This window comes from Lichenostomus cassidix, chromosome 4, assembly GCF_008360975.1.
Source record: "Lichenostomus cassidix isolate B80296 chromosome 4, HeHo_3.0, whole genome shotgun sequence".
Classification (NCBI taxonomy): domain Eukaryota; kingdom Metazoa; phylum Chordata; class Aves; order Passeriformes; family Meliphagidae; genus Lichenostomus; species Lichenostomus cassidix.
The window spans coordinates 7,494,923-7,504,792 of NC_139484.1; positions in this window are offsets into that span (position 1 = coordinate 7,494,923).

The following is a 9,870-nucleotide window of genomic DNA, read 5'->3' on the forward strand; positions in this document are numbered from 1 at the left end:
GGAGTTGTGTCCCTGCTTTTGGGGCTCCTTTGGGACAGTCTGGGACACCTGGAGCCTGGCAGGCTCCTCTTATCTGAGCTGTTTAACTCCTGATGCCCTTGGGATTGCAGCCTTGGATCATTTTTGGGGGCAAAATTAGGGAAAAAGTGCTTCTTTCTCCTGCCTGTCAGGTGGGAATTCTGTTTGTTCAAATGTGTTAAATTCAGCTCAGTTCATGAGCTCATATGTGTGTTTATGGCACTTCTGAAGTCTTGCTGAAAACACTGCCAGATTTGTGTGAACTTTCAATTTGCAGTGCTGTGTTTTTGTTGCAATGATCAATTTGTTACAAACCAACCCAGCAGGGAATCATTTGTATCCTTTTTGCTGGTGGTTGAAGTTCTCTGTGTAGCATTTCCCTCTTTGTCTGCTGTTCCTGTGGAATTCCTGGAGCTGGGAAATGCTGGGTGCTTCACATCGCTCTGTTCATGCTCACATGGCTCTGTTCTGCCTAGGGGAGCACGGCGAACATGAATATTATGGGATGGATCTACTCCAGGGTTCAGCATCTCCTGGGATCTGCTGGTAGGTCAGTGACATTTTGCATTGCTGTCACCTGCCTGTTTTAATAATTTATTAATTCATCACTGCAAAGCACGCTAATTATTGGAGCTAGGGAGAGCAATCCCAACACCTTTTGTCTCATAATCTCATTTTCTCTCAGATTACTGCAGCTGCTAAAATGCTGGGGCATTTTTGGGGTTGCCAAATTTGGAGTTGGTGGCTTGTGGAGATGAAATGTTTCACATCCTCTGAGCAAAGGACAGGCTTGAAAAATTTCCTGAAGGGTGTCAAAGCTTGCCTGTAGCTGTCTGATCGTAAAAGTGACATTTGAACAATTCTGGGGTGTGTTCCCTTCCCTCAGAGCCGTGGGCATGGTGGCTCTGGTGTTGGGAATAAGGCCAGGCTTTGTTCCTGTTACTGCAAGGTGCAAATGAGGAGTTTGGCTATGCTGAGTGGGAGTGGTGGTCATGTTTAAATAAAATCAATTTATATACATATTTATGGCTCCAAGGCAGGTGTCTGCCCTGTGTCAGGCTTCACTTTTACACTTTAATCTTTGAGTTGTGCAGCTCTTGAGCCTTGAAGTTGGCATTAAACTTGGTGTACCTTGTTGTGTCCAATAAAAAATGCACTAATTGGGCTGAAAACCCAAATTACTGCTTGGATTGTCAGCTGACTGTGTGGTGTTGCCTTCCCAGGGGGTGTCACTTGTCTCTTCTCACTGAGCTGTGCTTTAATCCTGCGTTACCTGGGCAGGAGAGCAGAGAAACTGCTTTGTAAAGAGCAAGGCAAGACAGGTGAGTGCTGGGGCTGAGCTGGAGCAGAGCCTGCCAGCTGCTCTGCACAGGTTTGCATTTGGGGTTTGCATTTGGGGTCATTCAGTGGCTGCTGCTTCATGTCCTCACAGTTATAATCTTCATTTTTAGATGAAGTTTTAGTTGTAAGCACTAGTTGGTCAGGCAGAGGCATTTTTTATATGTCATCTTTAGAGTCATCTAATTGCCATTTTATGCCATTTTTAGAGTCACCTTTTTTATACAAATAAAGGTTTACACCTAATTTGATCTGTGCCATGACCACCTGTTCCTTGTTTTTTGAAGTTGGTCTGATTTCCTTTAGTAGGAGTGCAGAACCATGGAGCTTTCATCAGGCAGTGTGTGTTGAGTTTTCCATGTGGGAGAATTTAGAGCAATGAGAAATGAACTGAATTTAATTGAGATCCAAGGAAGAACATAGGGAATCCATGGGATGGAAGCACCTCAAAGCCCATCCATCCCACCCCAGCCATGGCAGAGACACCTCCACTATCCCAGGCTGCTCCCATCTGGCTCCAGGCAGGAATTTTTCCAACTGATGGAACATTTCCTTGACCAATGTTTGACTCTGCTGCTCAGGACTTGCAGAGGCTTTGGAGCTTTTGTCCATCAGCTCAGGGAGAGAGGGACAGCTTGGTTTGGGACTGTGGGTTTTACACTTGGATCTCCTGGAGTGATTCCCACTGGGGAAACTGCAGCCAGGCAGGGACAGGGATGTGCTTTAGGAGGGATTTGGGATCAGATTTGGGATTGTCCTAGGTTGCAATATAGATGTAGTTAAGTATTCTATTACCACCAGCTGTGGGCTGTTAGCTGCTATCACATGCTAATGACCCACCCCGCATGACAGGCAATGGGCCATCAGGGACCCACCGTGTGACTCATGGACTTATCTCATCCCATTGTGGGATGCTCTGCCCAGGAGGGAGGAGCCAGGTGTTCCCACCTGGATATAACCTGGCCTGGGAACTGCCTGAGCTAGCCCTGTCTACTGGGTTCCCGGAGGACCAGAGCTACTACTGGATCTTCAGCTGGAGACTAGACCTTCACAGGATCACCACTTCAACTGGACTACTTCAGTTGGACTGCTACTACCACCCTAACAGGGTGTTAGGTTGTATCTGACTTTGTCAGTGCTTTTCCTTGTATTATTTCACTTATTTTTAGTTTCAGTCTGGACTTGTGATCTCCCACTGGTTTGTTTTCAAACCAACACAAGCCACAGGGGGTGCCTGGAGCAGGAATTCTCCAGGATCTCTATGGAAAAGGATGGAGCAGGGATTTTCCAGTGTCTCCATGGAAAAAGGTGGTGCCTGGAGCAGGAATTCTCCAGTGTCCCCATGGAAAAGGATGGAGCCACAGCTAATGCCTGGAGCTGGGATTCTCTAGATTCTCCATGGAAAAGGTTAGAGCAGGAATTTTCCAGCATCCCTAAGGAAAAGGATGGAGCCCAGGTGGTCCCTGGTTCTTGGAATGTGCCAACATTCCACCTCCACATGCTGCTGGAGCACAGATCCATGGATTTGGGCTCCAGGAGTCTCCTCCTGCTCAACTCAGGGATGAGCACCCCAGGGATGGTTTGGGGTGGAATCACTCCCAGGTCAGTGGGATGGGTTTGCCCTGCCAGGCTCTGGGTGAGTCCTGCTGCTCTGTGTCATTGCCTTTGGGTTGGGATTCCTTCCCTCTGGGGTTGCTCCTGGGCAGAGCAGGACATTGTTGGGGAGCTTTGGTTCATCCCCAGGGCTCTGCTGGGCTGGTTTGTCCTCCCTGGGATCTCCCTGGTAACGGAGCAGGGGAACTGTGTGCCTTTTGTATTTTTATCCTGGCTGGAAATACCAGCCCTGGCTAATATTTGCCTTTGCTTTTGCCCACTGCGCCCCTTGGGCAGCAGCAGGTTGTGCCTTTGGCTTCCCAGGGATTGCAGCTGCCTGGGAATGGGGAGCCAGCTGGGATTTAGGGTCCTTCCACCCAAAAAGAAGAAAAAAAATTTAAAAATTAAAAAAAGAGAAAAAAGAAAAAAGATAAAAAAGACCACAACAGTTTGGGATGAGGATTCCCTGGTGTTTGGGATGAAGATTCCATGGTGTTTGGGATGAGGAATTTATGGTGTTTGGGATGAGGATTCAGTTAGATTTTTGAGGATTTGTTAGAGAATCATTTGGTGTTTCGGGATGAGGATTTTATGGTGTTTGGGATGAGGATTTTAAGGTTTTTTGGGGTTGTGCCCTTGGGGTTGCACCCCGCAGCTCTCTGCTCCTCTGTGTCACTCTCAGGACCTTAATCTCAATAATTAATCAGTTAATTAGCTGGGTCAGGTGGGTGGTTTTGGAGATTAGTTTATTTCCCTCCTTTCCTTCAGGCAGACTGAGGAATTCACTCCCCAGCAGATTTTGGGGAGAACATGACCACAATTTTGGGGTCAACAGAGCAGAACTGTCACCTGAAACCATCAGCAGCACCAATTGTGCTCTCAGTCCCAGCACATCCAAAATTACCTGGAGGATTATTTGTTCCTGTCTTGATTTTTTTTTGGTTTTGGGTTACTTTGTTCCTTTTTTTTTTTTTTTTCCTTTTGTTCTGGGTTGCTTCGTTCCTTTCTTGATTTTTGTTTTTCTAATTTAATTCTGAGGTTTTTTGTGTTCCTCCATTCTTTCCTCTCCTTTGTGTTTTCTGTGTTCCTTTCCCCACTGAGCTGGATGAAATCCACCCAGCCAACCCTGACAGAAACTCCTTGAACATCAAGAACTAAAAACGAGGTTGAAACATCCTGCAGGAGAAAAGAAAAAAAAAAAACCCCAACCTCCCGAGTGTGATTTCACTCCCAGGTCACGTTAAGTGCAATTTCATTGCTGTGCCTCTGAATCAGTTTCCTTAAATATCTGGGCTGTATATTTAACTTCCCCATGAAAGGCTGCTGCTGTAAATATTGAGGCCATCCGGGGTGATTAAATATTAAAAATGACATTTGCAGGGAGCTGCAGTCGCTGTGGGAATGGAGTTTGCCCAGAATTCACTCTGAGCTGAGCCGTGCAGCAGCCACTGCAGGAAAAAAAAAAATCCAAAAAAACCCCAAAAATTCCCCCCAAAAAATAACGGGGGAATAATGTCAGAGCCCTCTGTGACTTCAGGAAAAAATCCTGAGTTTTAATCAGAGAATCCTGTTGGTCAGTAGTCTATTGTATTGTATATATTTATTGTATAGTATTATATAGTATTATATAGTATTGTATTATATTATATTGTACTATACTATACTATCTGATGTATCATTGTCTACTATTATATTTACATTAATATCTATAGCTATGTCTATATCTATATCTATATTCATGTTGATATTTATATGTCTGGATCCATATTTATATATTATTATAATATTTTATAATGTGATTTATTAATTGTTCCCAGGTTTGTGTTCTGCCCACTCAGAGCTGCTCTCTTTGGGGTTTCATTCACCTGTGGCACTCAGAGAGAAATAAAAACCAAGTTTGATTTTGAAATAAAACTTCCCTTGCTGGAGCACATGGGGTGTGTGTTGTGCTGCTTCTGGGAGTCCTGGAAAAGGAATATCTGGAATTTCCTGCTCTGGATCCTTTGCAGGCTGACTTGGGGGAATATTTTATAACTATTTTCACAATTTTTGTAAATTCCAGTTGACGTTGTGGCCACTGAGAGGGAAAGATTTCCACAAGGTTTAAAATAATGAAACATTCTGAGAAAATCATGGAATAAAGGCTCTGATCCACCAGGAGTGAGGAGGACATGGATTCCCTTGGAGGAGGAGAATCCAAGGGAATCCATGGGAATATCCTGCTGAATTTTAGAATTACTGCAAAACAATTCTAGGGGGGGAAAAAAAAGAAAAAAAAAAGACAGCAAAACCCCCACAATTTCAGAATTACTAGAAAAATATCTAGAAAACTACTAGAAAAAACATCTCCCAATTCTAGAATAGAATTGTTTGAATCTATGATGTATTATTAAAAGAGATGAGGAAAGAGCAACCTGTATTTGAATATATGAATATAGGGATGGAACATCCATGGCTAGGCATTCCTACAGAGCAATAAATCCATATTGTACAGACAAAGGGGAGATGAGAAATCCCAAATTATGACTCCATGGATAATATTCCCCAGTCCTGCTCAGTGGATCCTGCTGGAGCCTGGGGGTTACTTGAGGTCATTCTGGGGTCACTCCAGGTCACTTTGGGGTCACTTGAGGTCACAGGGGTTACCTGAGGTCATTTGAAATTTTGATCAGTGAGACTTGAGGTTACTTCAGGTCATTTCAGACCCCAGTTGGGGTTACTAGAGGTCATTCTGGGGTTAATCAAGTTCACAGGGGTCATTGGAGGTCACAGGGGTTACTCGAAGTCATTTGAGTTTTGGCTCAAACAAACTTGGGGTTACTTTAGGTCATTTCAGACCCTAATTGGGGTCACTCAAGGTCACTTTGGGGTCACTTGAGTTCACAGGGGTTACTTGAGGTCATTTGAGTTTTGAGCAGTGAGATCTGAGGTTACTTTAGGTCATTTCAGACCTTATTTGGGGTCACTCCAGGTCATTTTGGGGTTACTGTAGGTCATTGGGGTTACTTGAGGTCATTTAAAATTTTGAGCAGTGAGACTTGGGGTTACTTGAGGTCATTTGAGACCCTGTTTGGGGTCATTCAAGGTCATTTTGAGGTTACTCTAGGTCACAGAGGTTACTCGAGGTCATTTCAGTTTCAGATCAGTGAGACTTGGGGTTACTTTAGGTCATTTCAGGCCCCAGTTGAGGTTACTTGAGGTCATTTTGGGGTTACTCGAGGTCATTGGGGTTATTTGAGGTCACAGGGGTTACTTGAGGTCATTTGAGTTTTTGAGCAATGTCACTCAGGGTTACTTTAGGTCATTTCAGACCCCAATTGGGGTTACTTGAGGTCATTTTGGGGTTACTTGAGGTCACTCTGGGGTCACTCTAGGTCATTGGGGTTATTTGAGGTCACAGAGGTTACTTGAGGTCATTTGAAATTTTGATCAATGAGACTTGGGGTTACTATAGGTCATTTCAGACCCCAATTGGGATTACTTCAGGTCATTCTGGGGTCACTTAAGGTCATTTTGGGGTTACTTCAGGACATTGGGGTTATTTGAGGTCACAGAGGTTATTTCAGGTCATTTGAGTTTTTGAGCAGTGCAACTTGAGGTTACTTTAGGTCATTCAAGACCCTGTTTGGGGTTACTTGAGGTCATTCTGGGATCACTCAAGGTCATTTTGGGGTTAATCTAGGTCACAGGGGTTATTTGAGGTCACAGGGGTTACTTGAGGTCATTTGAAATTTTGATCAATGAGACTTGGGGTTACTATAGGTCATTTCAGACCCCAGTTGGGGTTACTAGAGGTCATTCTGGGGTCACTTAAGGTCATTTTGGGGTTACTTCAGGTCATAGGGGTTATTCAAGGTCACAGGGGTTACTCGAGGTCATTTGAGTTTTTAGTCAGTGCAACTTGGGGTTACTTTAGGTCATTTCAGACCCCAGTTGGGGTCACTAGAGGTCATTCTGGGGTTACTCGAGTTCACAGGGGTTATTTGAGGTCACAGGGGTTACTCGAGGTCATTTGAGTTTTGGCTCAAACAAACTTGGGGTTACTTTAGGTCATTTCAGACCCTAATTGGGGTCACTCAAGGTCATTCTGGGGTCACTCAAGGTCATTGGGGTTATTCAAGGTCACAGGGGTTACTTGAGGTCATTCGAGTTTTTGAGCAGTGAGATTTGAGGTTACTTTAGGTCATTTCAGACCTTATTTGGGGTTACTTGAGGTCATTTTGGGGTTACTATAGGTCATTGGGGTTACTTCAGGTCACAGGGGTTACTCGAGGTCATTCAAGTTTTTTAGCATTGTGACTTGAGGTTACTTTAGGTCATTTCAGACCCCAATTGGGGTTACTTGAGGTCACTTTGGGGTCACTCAAGGTCATTTTGGGGTTACTTGAGTTCATAGGGGTTATTTGAGGTCACAGAGGTTACTTGAGGTCATTTGAAATTTTGAGCAGTGCAGCTTGAGGTTACTGTAGGTCATTTCAGACCCCCACTGGGGTTACTTGAGGTCATTCTGGGGTCACTCAAGGTCATTTTGGGGTTACTTGAGTTTATAGGGGTTATTTGAGGTCACAGGGGTTACTTGAGGTCATTTCAGTTTCACATCAATGAGACTTGGGGTTACTTTAGGTCATTTCAGACCTTTTTTGGGGTTACTTCAGGTCATTAGAGTTTTTGAGCAGTGCAATTGGGGTTACTTGAGGTCATTTGAGACCCTGTTTGGGGTTACTTGAGGTCATTTTGGGGTTACTTTAGGTCACAGGGGTTATTTGAGGTCACTTGTGGTCCCTCGAGGTCATTTGGGGTTTTTCTCTCCCCAGGCCAGACTCGATGCCCATTTTTGGGGATCCAAAGGCAGAGCAGCAGTTTTGGGAATGCTGCTGGGATTTCAGCTCAGAGCTCCACTTTGGGGCTTCATTCCCATTTTTCACTCTTCCCCCAGAAGATTGGAGCAGAGAGGAGTTTGGGATTACAAACTGCATTAGAAACCTTTAACTTTGAGGGGGAAAATTCCCATGGATTTATCCATGGCTGGAATGGAGTTCATTTTTTGGGATAGAAAAAATGGATTTCCTATCCAATATTGCAGCTGTGGGGTTTGGTTCCCTTGCTGGCAGCTCCAGAGTGGGAAAAATGGGGGAAAATGAGAAAAAATGGGAAAAAACAGGGGGAAAATGAAAAAAAATGGGAAAAAACGGGGGTAAATGTCAGGGGAAATGGGGAGGAAAAAATATGGGGGAGAAAATATGGGAGGAAAAAATGGGGGTAGAAATATGGGGAAAAAATATGGAGGAGAAAAATATGGGATGAAAATTGGGGGAGAAAATATGGGGAGAAAAATATGGGGGAAAACATGGAAAAATTGGGGAAATATGGGGGAAAATAAAATATGGGGGAAATATTGGGGGCAAAAATATGAAATATGGGGGAAAATATGGGGGAGGAAAAAATGGGGGGAGAAAAATGGGGGGAAATATGGGGAAAAATAAAATATGGGGGAAAATAAAATATGGTGGGGGGAATTACTGGGGGGAAAAATATGAGGGGAAAAATAGAGGAGGAAAATTGGGGGGAAAAATCTTTTTTTAGGCAGTTTTTACCCAGCCCTGTTGAATATCCAACACTCCCATTCCCAGCAGACAGCCAGGTGTTGGTTATTGTTATTCCTCAGGGATTTTCCTCCTTCCCAGCCTCTGCAGGATTCAAACAAATCCCTGTGCTCCTGGTTTCAAAGCCAGCAATCTGCCCAGGAATGCAAAAACCTTCCTGGGGTGGAAAACTCAACCTCCTTCCCTCCAAATTATTATAACTTTAAGATTCTGGGGCTTTTGGGCAAAGATGTGGGAAAAGAATAGCAAAGATTTGGGAAAATTCTAGTTTCCTACTAGAATATATCAAACGAGGCAAACAAACAGCAACAGCAGCAACCAAAACCAGAATAAAACCCCAAAATATCCTTTTCCCATCCTTTTTCCTTCCTTTTCCATCCTTTTTCCATCCTTTTCCCACCCAGCCACAGCTTTTGTCTCCTAAGTATCTCCTAAGTACCTGAAGTTCTCATGGCTGAGGCAGCAAATGGCAGAAAAATTCCCTCCGAGAAAGAAAAAAAAAGGGAAAAAACCCTAAAAAAGTTAACTTTCCCCAGGTGTGTCTCCTTAAAGGGAGGATTTGCACAGCTGGGATCTCATTCCCCTCAGTATTGATGGAATTGCAACACCAAAAATGCAGCACTGAAGGAGGCAAGATAGAAAGGAATAAAGAAACTATCAAAAAACTGCTTTGATTCAGAATTAATTTGTTATTTACCACTGGTTTTGTACCATCCCTGGTGGTGTCTGCTCAGCCCAGCTCTGCCTGAACAGAATAAAGTGTTTATTTTCAAATAAAGATTCCCATTTGGTACAACTGCAGGTTACCTCTGATTTTATATGTTTTCCGTGAATTTTACATCCCAATCATTCCCACCCTGCCTGTCCCAGGATGTTGCTGTGGTGTGGTTTGTGTTTTTATCAAAGCCCCAGAAATGCTGATTTCATCCCTAATTTGGCCTCAATAATCCAGGTTTAGCAGCCAGGCTGATGGGGAGAGGGTAAAGCAGCTCTGAGGGTGAAAATAATCACAATAAGCATCAAAATTAATCAAAATAATCACCAAAAACAATCACAATAAGCATCAAAAATAATCACAATAATCATCAAAATTAATCACAAAAAGCATAAAAAATAATCACAATAATCATCAAAATTAATCACAATAATCATCAAAAATAATCACAATAATCATCAAAAACCATCCCAATAATCACCCAAAATACTCCAGGGCTCCGCAAGGGAGGAGTGTTTGTAAGAAAAAGGGTGGATTGATCACTGGGAATAGCAGGGCTGGTAGGAAATTGGGAATGTGGGGATAATGATCAATTATTGATTT